The 17,049-nt window shown below is 45.4% G+C and overlaps 1 long non-coding RNA gene across 2 annotated transcripts in view; it reads right to left on the reverse strand.

The window, feature by feature from the left end:
- Positions 1–17,049, reverse strand: part of LOC309605603 — a 186,769-nt gene that overhangs the window by 126,486 nt on the left and 43,234 nt on the right. The gene's annotated exons all lie outside the window — the stretch shown is intronic.

Genomic DNA, 17,049 nt, shown 5'->3' on the forward strand with positions numbered 1-17,049 from the left:
ACAGCTGGTTAGTGATGGAACCAAAATTCAAGTCCAGGCAGTCAAGCTCCAGCCCACACAGACTCTAGGCCACTAGGCAATGCTGCCTCCTCCAAGAAGGTAAGGCTCAAGGTGAAACCGAGCAGGACCCTGTGGGGCCTTCCCAGGGACAGATGCCCCTCCCCACCCAACCCCTGCCCATGTCCCCTGCCTCTTGCTTATAGAAAAGCTTTATCTCCTAGTCCTTCCCAAAATTCCAAAGAGCAAATTTAATCAGAGAAGTGAGAAAACACGGAACCAAAGTAAACAGTCAAGCAAGACAAACTAATAATAGTTTAGCCATAAAACAAAATCAAGGACCTCAAGGGCTCCTCCTCAAGGGCTATAGATATCTTGAGCCATATTCCTGAGTTGTTTTGCAGATACTGAAACCCCCACCAAGTGGAAGAAGTTCACACACTGACCCCAGACAGCTGGAACCAAAAGGTTGATGATTGAGATTCCCAAAACATCAACTTGTTACCTCACCATCAACCAATCAAGAGAATTGAGCACAAGCTGATTATACATCCCAAGACCCTCTCCCTCACACTGTCTTTTAAAACCCTTCCCTGAAAGCCATAGGGGAGTTCGGATCTTTTGAGCATGAGCTGCCCTTTCTCCTTGCTTGGCCTTATGTTGGACGCCTTGCAATAAACACTATACTTGCCTTCACCACAACCCAGGGTCAGTAGATTGGTTTACTGCACACAAGTGAGTGGACCCAAGTTTGGTTTGGTAACAAAGGAAGCCAGGTCACCTCTGGTTGCTCAGGTATCCCTCACAACTTAAACACCCTTCCTTGAGAGCAGAGACCAACTTCAGGGTTTTGTTCTAACAAGTAGAGCCCTCCTGGGCGCATCTCACCCTCTGCACACAGATGGGGGCTGTCACCATGCCGAGCTGAGTGCTTCCCAGGCTGCCTTTGACACATCCTAGAACACATGCTGGTAATAAATACCATGAAAAAAAAAATTGAAATATAACTGCCCTGACACTGGGAGGGAATGGGAGGAGCTGTGGCATTGTCATGCGAAATCTGTCCTGTTGAATTTTTCAAATTTCCTCTGTGGAAGTGAGCCAACCAGAGCCTCCCTGGGAATGAAATGAAGGGACCCAAAGCAAAGACTCAGTGTTCGGGTCAGAGCCCATTATGGTGACCAGTTCAGGCAGTAGGTGGTGGTATTAACGCACAATTTCCGTGGTTCATTTGAAGATTCATCGCCCTTTCTCTGGTGTGCATGTGTGCATGTACCCATACACGCACACATGCACACAAACCTCAAAGTACAAGGGGTTTGGTTGGCCTCTAGGTCCATTTTTCTGGAGCAGCATTTCCCACAGGGTTCTGTCGACCTTCGTGTCGAGGAAGGTTAACAGGCTTGGGGCTGATACAGGGTGCTATGCTCTGATCATTTGGGGAATGCTCGCTTAAGCAAAGTTACCTGTTTCCCACGGGGCTTCTCAGGGCCTTGAATACATTCATGTATGCTGTGGGTCTCCAAGAGCAGGACAGAGTGTGCAGAGTTGACACAATTCCTTTGCACTGGTGTTGCAGGGAATTCACTGTGGGAACTGCTTTTTACAGCAGAAGCTCTGATCTTCCTCTCTACTCAAAGCTCCAGATGCTGAGGTCACTCCCTGAAGATTCTGCCCAGCCCAGTTCTGCAGCCAAGCTGACTGGGGCAGGAAGACATTCATGATCTCAGCCTCACAGACAGCAGGACCTGAGATCAGGTGCACACTGAGCATAACTTGCTCTTGCTTCTGACCCTCTCCCTCACCACAGGTGGCCTCAGGCCTTACATCTGGGCTCCAGTCCAGTTTCTCTGCCCAGCATTTGATTTCTATGCTGGACTTGAACCCTGTCCTCAACCCCACCCCGTTTGGTGGGACCCTGACCCTTGCCTCTCTCTTGCCACTCCCTCCCCAGGGGCTCTGTTCTACAACCAGATGCCCTGCTTCTTCCTGGGAGCCTCCTGTAACTGGAATATTTGCTGAGAATACCACTGCCCCTCTGTCCACATGACCTCACTCATTATCTACCACTTGGGTGTGACCCCCACCTCGCCCACTAACTGGCCCCTGGCATGGATATCTATTGTATATGTCCAAGTATGGCAAACCTCTTGGCCTTTGCACATTAGAATACCCACTACTCCCACTGGTGCCAGACTCACAGCCAGTCCACGTGCCAGTCCCCAAGCCCACCCAGTGCTACCTACTGGTCAATCCCCACTGTTCTCCATTGCTCTGGTCCTGGCATGCTCAATGGCCAGGCACTTCCCAAACTGTGAATAGAAGCTTGGCGTTGTTTATATAATGTCCCCATTATACTGCAGGCCAACAAGACACACAACTGAGGTTCAAGGCTTAAGACCAAGGCACAAATGGTGAGAATTATTGGGGCTTCTTTGGGCATGGTGCTGCCTGAGTGGTGTGAAGTTCATTCTGATAGTTTAGATATTCTGGGCACTCCAAGACAGTTATATTAGATCAATGGTTCCAGGTATTTGGATTTTATGGAAGACTACAATTTCAAAAGTACTCTTTGGGAGACTTTATGATGTTGCCAACCAAATAAGGGACAATAGGAAAATAGCAATAATCTGTTACCACTATCATTTCATATAATAAGCTATATCTTAATACCAAAGAAAGTAGGGACAACAATCTCAGCATTTGAAAAATGAGTTCTATGGAGAAGTTCTACACTCTCTGTGTTTTATCAGAGACCAGTAGTAACTGATCATGAATCAGCCCAGGTATAGGGCCTGGAATTTTGGAACCACTGCCCAAGGGGGTCTCCCAGATCTCCTCATATTTCTGCTCATCCTTACTGCCTAGAGCCAGACATATCTGACAGCTCAGATTATTGGATTGTACTTCCTTTTATGGAAACAAATCTTCCTACAACTCTCATACCTTGGTCTTTGTTCTGCCTTGACCTAGAATGTGTTGACTGTCTCTTTTCTAAGGCCTCCCTCACTCCTCCCCTAGGTCAGGGCTGGACTCTGAGGAAGAACCCCTCTCCACCTCCCCACCCCAGAGAAAGAGACAGGTCCGAGCACTGGGGAGACTTCTACAAGCCTTCCTTCCTCCCAGGCCTGCCTTCGATGACACAGGAGCAGGAAGATGCCCAGAAAGAAGGCAAGAAGCCAGAGAACCAAGGGAGGTAGGGCTCCTGAGCAGTAGGAACGAGCCTTGTGTGACATGAGAAAGCCTTGGCAGGATCCAGGGACTTTGTGGGGTGTGCCTCTCCCAGCAGGGTGCAGGGCTCTGTCATCACTAAACCTAGAACAGTTCAGGGGGTGTCATTACAGCAGGGGAGGGGACATACCTGCAAGACCCTAGCTGTGCCCTTTCCTCTCCAAGAAACACCCTTGTACCCCTTGCCTGGGGAGCATGGTCCCAGGACACAGCTCTGTGGGTCTCATGTTAACATACATTAAACTCAACCACCTGTTTTTGTAATATGTGTAGGACAGAAATTGAGCTGAATGTATTTCCATAAGTGGTCCTGCACAAAGACCCATAACCCTCAAAAAGAAAACCGACTTTGTCACTTTGTAAAACCAGTTTCAGTACCACTGTCTCTATGAGCTGAACAAGGGGCATATGAACATTTGTTCCTAATTAACAACAACAAAAACCCACCTCACTTATTCTGAGTAACTAATCCTAATCCCAGTTCCTGAGGTGCTACTTGTCATGTTTCATTTGAGAAAGGCATCATCACTTCGCCATGGTGCTAAGAACAGACTCCGGGTCTCTGCATTGCACACAAAATGGCAGCTCCCATTCATCATGGATCAACAAGACAGCAGGGCAGGGGGACTGGCTGCCCAAAGACTTGGTAACAACCCAGCACCTGTCAAAGCATGGGCCAATGGAGATGAAAACCGTAGCATTTCCACTAAGAACTGTAGGGGCAGGAGAGTCCAAGACCTGCCAATCAGTGACTCACTCATAGATGTTTTCTTGGGCCCCAGCTGCAAGATCTCAGCCTGGAAACCATGTGTGGTTCACTCCTTCCACCTTCCACCTAATTCAGAATCACTAATTTAAAAGCTGCATTCTGTGGCCCTTATGCAAGGGTCCATGAATCCAAAACTGGGGCTGCAGAAGCCGGTAGCACACACGAAGCCTCCAGGATACAGACAAGCAAGCAAAGGGTTCCCAGAACCCCAGGCTCCACCCTCCTCCCCTCTGGCCAAAATCTCTGAAAGCAGACGCTGGCTCAGGGCCCAGAGGCCTTTCCCTCCCTGTCTTCTCTCCTTTTCATCCCACTTTAATTATGAAAAGAGGTCTTAAAAGACTCAGCCTGGCACAAAGTGAGGTGAGGGGTTCACAAACTTTTTCTGTAAATGGCCAGATAGTAAGTATTTCAGACTTGGTGGGACATGCCAACTCAGTTGCAACTACTCAACTCTGCTGCTGTAGTGCAGAAGCAGCCATAGACACTCCGTACATGATAGGTGTGGCTGTATACCAATAAAATTTTATTTACAAAACGAAGTGTCAGGTAGGATTTGGCCTGCAGGCTGTAGGCTGCCAACCCCTGCTTTACAATAAGCAAAGTGAAAACAAATTCAAATGTCAAGTACAACTTTACTTTTTAAATGAACTGGATTGGAATGGGATGGGATGGGATGGGATGGGATGGGATAGATTAGAATAGAACATGAAGAGTTTATTGCATGGAGAAATGCATATTTTTGTGAATATTTTGTTACAAATATGTTTTATCCAAACACACCATATATATATGTGACTGTGTTCTAGGTAGTGATTATAAATGTACTTCTTAGTCTGAGTCAGGATGAGAAAATTTGGAAAAACACTGGTTTAGTGGATAGAATCTTCACCTGGAAGCCAGGTAGCCTGGGTTAAAATCTCCATTCTGCCACCATTTTACACTTTGATCTTCCAGAAGTCACTTCCCTTCCCTGAGCCTCAGTGGCACCATCTGTAGACTGAGGGATTTAGAAATGAGTTAACTTCTGGTTCTGAGGAGGTACTGTCATCATCTAGTGCAGAGGATCAGGGATGCCCACAAACCAAATGATCTAGCTCAGAGACTTCAGTGTCCCTGCCCCTCTCCAGCCCTATCTCATTTTAGCGGAGAAATACTCACTTCATGTCATAGCTTGAGGCCTCATTTAACCAATCAGCTCCAGTTTGTGGATGAGACTGAAGCCTAGAGAGAGGAAGGACCTGCCCAAATTCACTCATTTCAGAATTGCTGAACCACATTCAAACATTGATTTGATTTTTAAATCTAAAGCCCTTTCCTTTTTCTCCATAGCATGTTCCTCTTTGAGGAGAGTAGTTTTCTACAGCCCCAAAACCCCAAGCTGCAGCTCACCCTCTATTCCTACTTCGGAATAATTCCTGATCAATTCCTAAACACTTAAAAATGAAGCAATGACTGCCAGGAGCCAGTGCGGGTTTACCAAGAACAGGTAAGGTCATCTCACATCCTTTCCTTTTTTCATGAGTTATTAGATCTGCAGACCAGGAAAATCAAGTGGAGAGCATGCATCTGAGCTTTCAGAAGGTTCTGACAAGGTGTCTCGCAGGGCCCTACACAGCAGCTGGTGAGATATAGGCGGAGAATGAGTGAGTGAAACAGGTTCATGATTGGTAGACCAACCATAACCAAAAAGCATCATTTTATGGAGCAAAGAGGGTCATGGGAGGGAGACTCTGATGCCTGTGAATAAGTGGAGGGAGTGGTGAGGACTCTGGCAACAGAAAGGGGTACAATCCACCTAAGAGAGCAGCACCCCCGTCACCCAGCAGCAGTCTACTGTGGCCATGAGGGAACCCAGGCAAGTTGGAGCAAGAGCCCCTGCTTTTTCAAAGAAGGTAGGAATCTGGACTTGCCGTGTATGTGGCAAGGACATTCCATCTAAAAACCAAACACTGTGTGAATGACCAACAGAGCATGTCTGTAGGCCCAATACAACCCATGGATGCCAGCTTGTAATGTCTGGATTAAAATTTACTGTCAGTTTACTAGAGGAATTTCTCCAAGCAATAACACAAGGCTCTGTTCTCTGTCCTGTCCTGTTCACCATTTTCATCACAAACTTAAATGAGGACACAGAAGGCATAATTATCACACAGACAGATGTCAGGAAACTGGGAAGGGGGGCTGGCAGGATCAAAATTCAGAGTGATTTTTGCAGGCTGAACCACAAACCCCAACATGTCAAGATGAGACTTATTAGAGAAAAATGTAAGGGCCCACCATAGGCCAAAAAAAATTAGACCATAGTTGGTCGCATTTGTGCCATACTGTGCCTTTGGTGAGCTCTCTGTTTCCGCTCCTTTTCTGGTGGGTCCTCCTCCTCCTCTGGACTTCCTGAAGGGAGAAGTTGCTGTCCCAGGACCCCCTAGGCCCTTCCCCTTCCTCAGCCTGGGGCTTCTGCAAACACCTGCTCCACCTCCTGCAGGCTGGAGCCCAAGCCTGTAATATCTAAGCTGAACCAACAAACCAAGTCTGATTATTTTAGTAAACTTTGGGGTACTCAACACCATGGGAGTCACCTAGACCTAAGGATGTTCCCTGAGCCAGGCCTAACTCCATGATGGCCTTGTCCCTCAGGCTGTGGGGAAGATCAGCCTGCGCACTCCCTGGGCCATGAGAAGGTAATAAGCCCCATGAGGGTGGGGATCCTGTCCATAGCATTCTTTACTGCGGGACCAACGCCAAGCACAAAGCCTGGCCCAGATTAGATATGCAGTAAATATTAGTGGTCAGGGCTATAAAAACACACTTTTTCAATAATCAGAGAAATGTAAATACTGACTATGAATTAGAAGACACTAAGAAATTATTGTTAATTTGTTCAGTGTGATAATGGCATTGTTGCATATGAAAATATTTCTTTTCTGTTTTGTTTTGTTTTTTATGGGGGAGGTACAAACTAAAGCAATTTAGGAGATGACAGGATGACTGAGATTTGCTTTAATATACTCTAGCCTAAGAAAAAAGGGGGGGACTAGATCAAACTCTGTGTGTGTCTTTGAACATTTTCATAATAAAAACTTTTTAAAAAATTGATGAAGTTGTAAGGTGGGCTTCCCACCAGCTGAGGTGCCCTAACTAGAATTGGTTGCTGGAACCCCAGCCTGCAGCAAATGGAGCCCTTCTGGCCAAGGCCTACTCTCCTTCCCTTTGGCTCCCCATGGGGATGGGAGGAGAGATTCCCACCATGTGATGAGAAAGGACCCAGAATTCTCTGCGCACAGTGACCTTCCCCCACCCCATCTCCCAGCCAGGCCCTGAAGCACCCTGTCCAGGGTGACACCCTGAGGCTGAGGTGAGCAGTAGAACTGTCAGAAGAATTATCCAAAGCTTAGAAATAAGGCAAAAGGGTGGGTGGCACACCCTTCCAACGCCATAGAGGGGTGAAGGACACCCATGGAATATATCCAGGGACTTGTATTTGGTTCAACTATTTACTACTGATTTAGAGTTCCAGGTTTAGTAAAGTTTTATTAATATGTTGCTTTTGACCACTAGAGATGCAAATAATTTCTATCCAGTAAAAAAGAAACCTCCAGGGACTTTCCTGGTGGTGCAGTGGTTAAGAATCCTCCTGCCAATGCCAGGTACATGGGTTTGTGCCCTGGTCCGGGAAGATCCCACATGCCGCGGAGCAACTAAGCCCGTGTGCCACAACTACTGAGCCCGCGTGCCACAACTACTGTAGCCCGCATGCCTAGAGCCCGTGCTCCGCAACAAGAGAAGCCACCACAATGAGAAGCCCGCACACCGCAATGAAGAGTAGCCCCAGCTCGCCACAACCAGAGAAAGCCCACGTGCAGCAACGAAGACCCAATGCAGCCAAAAATAAATAAATAAATAAATAAATATTTTTAAAAAGAAAAGAAACCTCCAAAGATTACATTTATGGCTCTATTGGACATTAATCAGTTTTTAATCTAACCCAGCAATCTCATCTTAACATTTCCTATGAATACCTAGCTTCTTAAATGCTCTTTGAGCCAATTTTAATATCTTACTGGTTCCCTCATTCATTAACGAGTAGAATAAAATCTTTCACATATGTTCATTTTATACTGCTATGAGAGTGATGTTTTTTAACCCTTGGAAAATTACACTTTAGCAGCATCCTGGGACCTATCTCCTGTGAGTCAGCTGTTCCTATTCTGTTGACATGGGAACTTGAAGTGGCCCATTGCCACTTCGCATAGCTCCAATCTTTAAAACAACAGCTACTACCAAAAAACAAAACAAAACAAAAAAAACCTTTCCTTTTATTTAGTTAGAATTGTCTCTACAGAACTTTCTTCCTCTGCTAGTGCAGTGAAAATAACAAGGGCTTTGGAGTCAGACAAACCTGGGCTCAAATCCCATTTCCACCACTTATTAACTGCTCGACCTTGGGAAAGGCACTCCATCTCCCTGAGGCCCTTCCTTTCCTTATCTTCCTGTTGTGAGAATTAAATGAGATAGTGCATGTAAAGCACTTAGTACAGTGGCATAAAGTAGGTCAGTTTATCTTCTCAATCATTTCCTCACTGTTCAGTTATTCAACAAACATTTATTGAAGTACTGGCAGTGAATGCTGGAGCTGCAAATATGCATAACAAATAGCTCCCTTCTGAGGATGCATGCAAATTAGTAGGAGAGAAAGAAATGTTTAAAAAGAAATTCTAATACAGCATGATAAGTACAATAAAAGAATCATGTACATTGCACAGAGGAGAAAGTGATTAGCTCTGTGGCAGAAGCAGAGGTGGTTGCCAAAGTAGACTTCCCAAAGACGGTGATGACTACAAAGTGTTCTGAACACAAATAAGAGTTCTGCTGGCACTCGAGGAGGGAGAAAATATTACAAAGACTTGGAGAAATAAAATAGCATGGTGAGCCTTAATGGAATATAAGGAGCCAGTGAGGGGCAGGGAGATGAACTTGGGGAGGTTGTAATGGGAGATGGAATTGGTGAGCAAAGGAGGTTTGACTTTTTCCTTAAAAGATGATGGAGAGGGGCTTCCCTGGTGGCGCAGTGGTTGAGAATCTGCCTGCCAATGCAGGGGACACGGGTTCGCGCCCTGGTCTGGGAAGATCCCACATGCCGCGGAGCAGCTAGGCCCGTGAGCCACAACTACTGAGCCTGCGCGCCTGGAGCCTGTGCTCCGCAACAAGAGAGGCCACGATAGTGAGAGGCCCGCGCACTGTGATGAAGAGTGGCCCCCACTCGCTGCAACTAGAGAAAGCCCTCGCACAGAAACGAAGACCCAACATAGCAATCAATCAATCAATAAATCTTTAAAAAAAAAAAGATGATGGAGAGCTATTGAAAGATTTTAGGCAGGGGGGTGATATTTAAACTGAGGAGGGCCCTGTGGGGCTCCTGGGCATGGAGGCCTTTTTGCCCCCCATTTCTTGTAGGCAAGTCTCCAGCCTCCATGACCTTCCCTGAGTTCCAAAGGGCATATTTGAACAGTTGCTAATCAAGGGGGGAGCACCCAAGAAACCACCTGAGGCAAGATTAAAGGGACCAGAGAAGCTCATCGAGATTAGGAGACCAACCTCCTGAGACCCTGCACACACCCTAGTCTTGTCAGCAACCCCACCCTTGAACTATTGCTGTAAAACTCCTCATCAAATCCTCCCAGGTTGGGACACATAGTTTTTTGAGGCAGGAGCCTGCCGTGTCCCACTTTGCCTGGCAAAGCAATAAAGCTATCCTTTTCTACTTCACCCAAAACTCTGACTCTGAGGTTTGATTCCGCACTGGTGTACAGAGAAGCTGAGCTTTCGGCATCAATATTATCACATGTGTAGTTTTAGAAAGATCATGGTGACAGAAATATGAGGAATGAAACAAAACTGAGTCTGGAAGACATCTCTGACAGTCTAGTCCAAATAATGGTGAAGCAGAGGTGAAACCTGGAAGCAGAGAATGGAGGGGAAAAGGTTTAGGAAACAGAATCCACCAGACATGGCAAACTACATGACATTCACGGTGACCGCCACCCAACCTTCTTTTAGAAGGGAAACTGCCCCACCCACAGGTCACTGCTGAGAGAAGAGGCTCTGTGCTGGCCCTTGAACAAGGACTGGTAAATAACTGGACCAGAGTGAGCGCCTGGGCCAAGAACAGTCCATCCGCCAGCTGGCCAGTGACCAAAGAAGAAGCTGGGTGTGAAAAGCTCTGTCCAGTAGGACTGGTGGTAATTCATTAGGAGAGTCAGACACTTCCCCTCCAGAATCTGAATAGGAAAATGCAAAGATAATTAATTGGTTGGGGACAGGAAGAGAAAGGAGAATGACATGAAAAGAAAAGTCCATATGCTACAGAAAGGAGATCAATGCCAGAGGCAACAACAGACATGACTCCGCTAGAGAGCCAGACACTCCGCAGCAAGGTTGTTGTTAAAGCCTTGGAGTCATTGGCATCTGGGACATAAACTCATCTAAGTGCATCTAGGTTTCTTACAGCCAACAAAATTCTCTTAGCTGGCTTTATAACTGATCAGATGTTAGGGAAAAAAATGCATCTGTGTGAATATTTGAATACAGGTCTCACCTCCTCCAACTCTTCCCTTCTTCAAGCTATTCCCCATTCCTTCACTCTTCCTCATTAACCATGATTCTATCTTCTCTCTCCACTCTGATTTTCTCCATTGTACAAACTCCCAGCTTCCTGCCCCCAAGATCCAAAGCCAGGGTACTCTGTTTATTCCCAATCCCTGACTCCACTTGCCTGTTTGCAGCTCGGCTTCTTTCCTATTCTTCCCACCCAAACCCTAAGCTGCTCTGTTAGCAGGTCAAAAGGAGAGAAAAGTGGCAAAATGAGACAGAAACCCCTAGGGAGCTACCCCTTGTTACAGAGAAGACAAGAACAAGGAGAACATTCTTGCTTGCTGGAAAGAACAGTCCTATATTCAATTCTCCATTCAGAAACAGTATTCCTTCAGGCCCCTGGCTCCAGAGGTTTAGAACTGGTATTTGTGAAAAGATAAAGGGTCTGCCAGAACGCAGATATCCACACACTCCACTAATTGTCAGGTAGATCCTCAAGGTTGACTAATGTGATAATTTAAGTTCCATAAGGACTGAGAGTTCTCTTTTTTTTTTTTAATTAATTTATTTATTTCTGGCTGCATTGGGTCTTTGTTGCTGCGCGTGGGCCTTCTCTAGTTGCAGCAAGCGGGGGCTACTCCTTGTTGAGGTGCACGGGCTCCTCATTGCGGTGGCTTCTCCTGTTGTAGAGCACGGGCTCTAGGCATGCAGGCTTCAGTAGTTGAGGCACATGGGCTCAGTAGTTGTGGCTCACGGGCTCCAGAGCGCAGGCTCAGTAGTTGTGGTGCACGGGCCCAGTTGCTCCGTGGCATGTGGGATCTTCCTGGACCAGGGCTCGAACCCGTGTCCCCTGCATTGGCAGGTGGATTCCTAACCACTGCGCCACCAGGGAAGCCCTGAGAGTTCTCTTACTCATCTCCAAATCCTCAGTGCCTAAAATAGTATCTGGCATGTACTAGGAGCTCAGTAAATATTTATTGAGTGAACAAATGTATGGATTCACAGCAGAGAAGTCTCTGATGATATGCCACAGTTCTTTGTCCTCAGCACCCCATGATTAAAAACTCAATGAAGACATAAAGGAATTTCTGGGGGGAAAATAGATAAAGTAAGAATGGAGTTGGGAAGAATTTTGAATGCATTGCTGAATCGACTCAAAATATCTGAAGAAGACAGCAATAATCAATATTATGGTAAGAGATTTTAACAGAACTACCATACCAGCTGAGAGACATGATTTAGCAGGGGTGCTCTTAGAAAAGAACCATGGGTCTTAGTTGACCATAAACTCAGTCAGAATTTGAGGTACAAAAAAGCTGCCAAGAAAGCAACTGTGCTGTGAGGTACAGAATCCAGAAAGCTGGGAGGTGATGGTCCCAGTACAAGGTGTAATGCTCAGACCACCTCTAGAGTAATAGGCTTGGTACATGAAATATGCTCAAAGGAAGGAAATCAAGGAAAGGATGGAGATCATATTATATGAGAAACAATTGAAGGAACTGTGCATGTTCAGCCCAGGGAAGTCTCAGCAGGTGTATTAGTTTCCTGGGGCTACCATAACAAAATACCACACACTAGGTGACTTAAAACAACAGAAATTTATTCTCTCGCAGTTTGGGAGGCCAGAGTCCCAAAATCAAGGTGTTCACAGGGCCATGCTCCCTCTGAAGTCTCTAAGGAAGGATCCTTCCTTGCCTCTTCCAGCATCTGGTAGCCCCAAGCACTCCTTGGCTTGTGGCAGCATCATTCCAATCTCTGCCTCTGTCTTCACTTGGTGTTCTCCCTTTCTGTGCATGTCTTATAAGGATACCAGTTATATTTGATTCACCCTACTCCGGTATGACCTCTTTGTAACTAATTATATCTACAACAGCCCTATTTCCAAATAGGTACCACATTCTGAGGTACTGGGGATTAGGATGTCAACATATATCTTTGGATGACACAATTCAACCCATAATAGAAGGCAGGAGACTGTCTTCCTAATTCGAAGAACTCCCTTATAGAGGATTTGACCTATACAGCCCAAAGGACAGAACTAAGAACAGGGAGTGGAAGTTACAGGGATGTAAATTGTAGCCACTTAGAAAGAATTTTCTAAGAGCTGAAGCTTCATCCCTTGTGACTCCCAATGCTGAAGCTGCTGAGGGAGAGGTGAGATGACCCATGGGGGTGGCACTGGGGGGAATTCTTTCCTTGGAAGGGGATCAGGCTGCAGAACCTCTTGTCACTCTCAGTTGACTCTATTCCATGTGTCACTGCCCTCTGGTACCCTGGCATGAGGGAACCATTTTTAACCAAGCAGAGATTTAAGTGGCTATTTCCAAGAGGCGATACAAGCAGATAAGCCCCACAATAATGCATGCTGCTCAAGAGAAATGGAGCATGAACTGCAGACCCAAGAAATGAATATAAATTCAGCAGCTATTTTAATTTTTAACCAGGGAAAAAAAAGCCCAGCCCAGACAGAAAGAATAGGGGAAGAGTGTACTTTGCATAGCACTATAGAAAGCCTTTGCTAGCGCCATGGAGACAATTGGTGTAGTCTTGTAGCTTCTGCCATCCTTGCAGTTGGGATGGGAAAGATTTCTACAGGGACTGCTACTGCTGGATGCCTTCATGGATAATGGAGGTCATGGTTTATGGGCACAAACTACTCTGCTCCAGAAGCAGCTTCATTGTTATGCAGGCATGGAAACCCAGAAGCCAGCCCAACTCCTTCCCATTTTTCTGAGCAGTTTTGCACCCAAATGGAGTAGCTGGAAGATAGAAAGGGGTCAGGGGAGAAGAAGCGACATTTATTAGGCACCTACTATGTGCCAGGCATCAGTCTCATTGAATTATGGAGGCTTAGGGCTCCATGACTGATCGGGTCAGTACCTGTGTGTGTGTGTGTGTGTGTGTGTGTGTGTGTGTGTGTGTGTGGTGTGTCCTCAAACACAAGTTAGCACGTTTGTGATCTAGATGGAGAAATGGAGGGAGAGGGGAAAAGTTCAAAGTACTTAGAAGCTGGGAAGATTATGGATCAAAAGGTGCATAATAAGAGTGGAGATCCAGGACTGGCCTTACGAGATGATGAATCAGGTAGCTTCTTTGGGGGCTGGGTAGGGAAGTTCCTGCCTCTGAAAGGAGTATCCCATCTGGATGGAACAGTGGATGCTGTAACTGTGGGGACTGTGGAAAGAGTGTAGTGGGAACCAGTGATGCATGAGCCAGCTCTGGGAGCAGGCTGGAAACAGGCCTTAACCTCTCCCAAGAGCATCCATCTGGCAGCATGGGTGCACTTCATCTCTGCTGAAAGCCCTGCCATTCCCTTACCCTCTACCTGGCTCAAACTGAGTCCACCTGCCAGTCTCCAAAACCAGTTTCTACTCTGACTTCACTAATACATGCATACCTCCAAGATATTGTGGGTTCAGTTCCCGAGCACTGCAATAGAGCAAATATCTTAAAACGAGTCACATGTATTTTTTGGTTTCCCAGTGCACATGAAAGTTACAATTACACTGTACTGTAGTCTATTAAGTGTGCATTATGTCTAAAAATCAATGTAGAGCATCTTTTCATGTGCCTCTTGGCCATCTGTATGTCTTCTTTAGTGAAATGTCTATTTAGGTCTTCTGCCTATTTTTTAATTGGGTTGTTTGGGGTTTTTTTTGATACTGAGCTCCATGAGCTGTTTGTATATTTTGGAGATTAATCCTTTGTCTGTTGCTTTGTTTGCAAATATTTTCTCCCATTCTGAAGGTTGTCTTTTCATCTTGTTTATGGTTTCCTTTGCTGTGCAAAAGATTTTAAGTTTAATTAGGTCCCATTTGTTTGTTTTTATTTTCTTTAGGAGGTGGGTCAAAAAACATCTTGCTGTGGTTTATGGCAAACTGTTTTTCCTATGTTTTCCTCTAAGAGTTTTATAGTGTCCTATGTTTTCCTCTGAGAGTTTTATAGTGTTTTTCCTATGTTTTCTTCTAAGAGTTTTTTAGGTCTTTAATCCATTTTGATTTTATTTTTGTGTATGGTGTTACGTAGTGTTCTAATTTCATTCTTTTGCATGTAGCTGTCCAGTTTTTCCAGCACCACTTATTGAAGAGGCTGTCTTTTCTCCACTGTATTAGAGAAATGCAAATCAAAACTACAATAAGGTATCACCTCACACTGGTCAGAATGGCCATCATCAAAAAATCTACAAACAATAAATGCTGGAGAGGGTGTGGAGAAAAGGGAACCCTTTTGCACTGTTGGTGGGAATGTAAATTGATACAGCCACTATGGAGAACGTATGGAGGTTCCTTAAAAAACTAAAAATTGAACTACCATATGACCCAGCAATCCCACTCCTGGGCACGTACCCTGAGAAAACCATAATTCAAAAAGACACATGTCTCCCAATGTTTATTACAGCACTATTTACAATAGCCAGGACATGAAAACAACCTAACTGTCCAACGACAGATGAATGGATAAAGAAGATGTGGTACATATATACAATGGAATATTACTCAGCCATAAAACGGAACAAAATTGGGTCATTTGTAGAGATGTGGATGGACCTAGAGTCTGTCATACAGAGTGAAGTAAGCCAGAAAGAGAAAAACAAATGTCAATATTAACACATTATGTGGAATCTGGAAAAATGGTACAGATGAACCTATTTGCATGGCAGGAATAGCGAAGCAGACGTAGAGAACGGACATGTGGACACAGTGGGGGAAGGGGAGGGTGGGACAAATTGGGAGATTAGGTTTGACATAAATATACTACCATGTTCAAAATAGAGGGCTTCCCTGATGGCGCAGTGGTTAAGAATCCCCCTGCCAATGCAGGGGACACGGGTTCGAGCCCTGGTCCGGGAAGATCCCACATGCCATGGAGCAACTAAGCCTGTGTGCCACAACTACTGAGCCCGCATGCTACAACTACTGAAGCCCACACGTCTAGAGCCTGTGCTCCGCAACAAGAGAAGCCAATGCAATGAGAAGCCCGTGCACTGCAACGAAGAGTAGCCCCTGCTCGCCGCAACTAGAGAAAGTCCACATGCAGCAATGAAGACCCAATGCAGCCAAAAATTAAAATAAATAAAATAAATACATTTCTCATAAATAAATAAAATAAAATAGATAGCTAGTGGGAACCTGCTGCATAGCACAGGGAGCTCAGCTCGGTGCTCTGTAATGACCTAGATGGGTGGGATGGGAGGGATTGGGGGTGGGAGGGAGGTCCAAGAGGGAGGGGATATAGGTATACATATAGCTGATTCACTTCATTGTACAGCAGAAACTAACACAACATTGTAGAGCAATTATACTCCAAAAAGAAATAAAAATAAAAAAATAAAAAACAATATATATACCTAATTAAAAAATACTTCTTTGCTAAGAAATGCGAACCACCAGTTGAGCCTTCCACGAGTCATAATCTTTTTGCAATAGTAACATCAAAGATCACTGATCACAGATCACCATAACAAACACAATAATAATAATGAAAATGTTCAAGTATTGCAAGAATTACCAAAATGTGATATAGAAACACAAAGTAAGCACATGATTTTGGAAAAATGGTGCCATAGTCTTGCCATACTCAGGGTTGCCACAAATCTTTAATTTGTTAAAAATGCGATAAAGCAAAGCGCAATAAAACAAGGCATGCCTGGATTGTCAGAAGCACCAACATTCTTGGAGACTCAAAAGCTGGACAACCACTTTGGACTCTCCTACCCCCACATCAGTCACTTACCAATGTTTACCAACGGTTTCTATATAACATCTCCCCACCTTTTCATTCTTACTGCCACACACCTAGGCCAGGGTTCAATCCACACACCCCTCAATTAGAGCAACTCAACAGTTGGCTGGGGCTTCCCTGGTCGCGCAGTGGTTGAGAATCTGCCTGCCAATGCAGGGGACACGGGTTCAAGCCCTGGTCTGGGAAGATCCCACATGCCGCGGAGCAACTAGGCCCGTGAGCCACAATTGCTGAGCCTGCGCGTCTGGAGCCTGTGCTCCGCAACAAGAGAGGCCGCGATAGTGAGAGGCCCGCGCACCGCGATGAAGAGTGGCCCCCGCTTGCCGCAACTGGAGAAAGCCCTCGCACAGAAACGAAGACCCAACGCAGCCAAAAATAAATAAATAAATAAATAAATAAATAAATAAATAAATAAATAAATAAATAAAAACAAAAAAAAACAGTTGGCTGTTCAAAACCTCTATGATCTAGCCCCATCCTACCTCATAAACCAGTGGCCCACCCTCCCATTGCTCACTCAAATGAGCTTCTTCCTTCTATCAGTTGGCCTGCTTTAAGCCAGCCTCCATTCTTTTTTCCAGGCCATTTCATCCATCTGGATTTCCGTTTTCCCTATATATGCATTCACTCCCTCCAACCCCCTGCCCATGCATTCATTCAATAACCATTAAACAGTGCCGACTATGTACTAACAACCTTCTAGCTGCTGGGGATCCAGTGAT

This window comes from Balaenoptera borealis, assembly GCF_965194805.1.
Source record: "Balaenoptera borealis genome assembly, chromosome: 11".
Lineage (NCBI taxonomy): Eukaryota > Metazoa > Chordata > Mammalia > Artiodactyla > Balaenopteridae > Balaenoptera > Balaenoptera borealis.